This window comes from Gossypium arboreum, chromosome 2, assembly GCF_025698485.1.
Source record: "Gossypium arboreum isolate Shixiya-1 chromosome 2, ASM2569848v2, whole genome shotgun sequence".
Lineage (NCBI taxonomy): Eukaryota > Viridiplantae > Streptophyta > Magnoliopsida > Malvales > Malvaceae > Gossypium > Gossypium arboreum.
The window spans coordinates 24,309,043-24,310,526 of record NC_069071.1 but is presented as its reverse complement, the minus strand read 5'-3'; the positions used below and the strand labels follow the sequence as shown (position 1 = coordinate 24,310,526).

Genomic DNA, 1,484 nt, shown 5'->3' with positions numbered 1-1,484 from the left:
ACGATTATGCCAAGCCAAATTTAACTGAGGCGAAATCGAGTATCATGAGACCTACTATTGCTGCAAATAACTTTGAACTAAAGCCGAATACCATTCAGATGATTTAACAATTCGTTCAGTTCGATGGCTTGCAATATGAAGATCCAGATACTCATTTGGCCAGCTTTCTGGAATTCTGTGACACTTTTAAGATTAATGGCGTTTTTTACGATGCCATTCGCCTTCAGTTGTTCCCCTTCTCGTTGAGAAATAAGGATAAACAGTGGTTGAACTCCCTACCATGATGTTTTATCACTACATGGGAGCTAATGACCAAAAACTTCTTATTAAAGTATTTCCGTCGGCTATGACAACTAAGTTGAGGAATGGCATCTCTTCCTTCATGCAAATGGATTTAGAGACTCTATATGATGCATGATAGAGATATAAGGACTTATTGAGAAGGTGCCCTCACCATGGGTTACCTTACTGGCTACAGGTTCAGACCTTCTATAACGGTTTGAACCCCTCAATTAGGCAATTGATCGATGCAGTCACCAGTGGGACTCTGAATAACAATACATCTGAAGCAGCTTATGAGTTTATAGAAGAGATGTCACTAAATAATTATCAATTGTAAGTCATGAGAATAAAACCGATGAAAGTAGCTAGTGTTTTTAACGTAGATGCAATCACCGTGTTGTCAAATCAAGTAGAACTTTTGCATAAAAAGATTGATAGTTTATATGGTTCTACGTAGGTACATTTGGTGATGCAGTGCGATACAAATGGAGAAGGGATGAACAATCCAGAATGTCTATCCTACAACTCTAGCACAGAGAACGAACAAGTCAACTATATGGGTAATAATTCTAAACCTCAGAATAATCCCTGTAGTAACACTTATAATACAGGTTGGAGGAACCATCCCAATTTCTCTTGGGGTGGTCAAGGAAATAAAAGACCACAACCCTTTCAAAGCTTCCAACAATAACCTTACCTGCAAGAGAAGAAGCCAAACCTTGAGGAGATGTTGACGAAGTTTATTTCTGAGTCAGAAACCCATTTCCAAAACACTGAAATAGCACTTAAAAATCAACAAGCATCTATTCAAGGGCTCGAGAATCAAATAGGTCAGCTTGCTAAGCTAATTTCAGAAAGACCACAAGGTAGCTTGCCTAGCAACACTGAAACTAACCCAAGAGAGCAACTTCATGCAATTACGGTGCGAGATGAAGAAGGGTTAGTTGAACCGGAACCAGAACTAAGGCAAAAAAGTGTGGTAAGTCAAGGTAAGGTTGAGGTGAGCCACAGTGTAAAAAAATAGGTAAGTAAGGAGTATAAACCTTGTGTGCCATACCCAAATGTGACAAAGAAATACCACACAAATGAACAATTTGGTAAGTTTCTTAAACTTCTGAAAAAGTTACATATCAACTTACCATTTATTAAAGCTCTTTCGCAGATGCCAAATTTAGTAAAATTTTTAAAAGAGCTTTTAGAAA

General features: G+C 37.9%; 1 non-coding gene across 1 annotated transcript; it reads right to left on the bottom strand.

Moving 5' to 3' along the window:
* Positions 1–355: 355 nt before the first annotated feature.
* Positions 356–462, bottom strand: LOC128289992 (small nucleolar RNA R71). The gene has a single exon (XR_008279632.1). It is a non-coding gene; the product is annotated as a small nucleolar RNA R71 (small nucleolar RNA).
* Between the last annotated feature and the right edge of the window lie 1,022 nt (positions 463–1,484).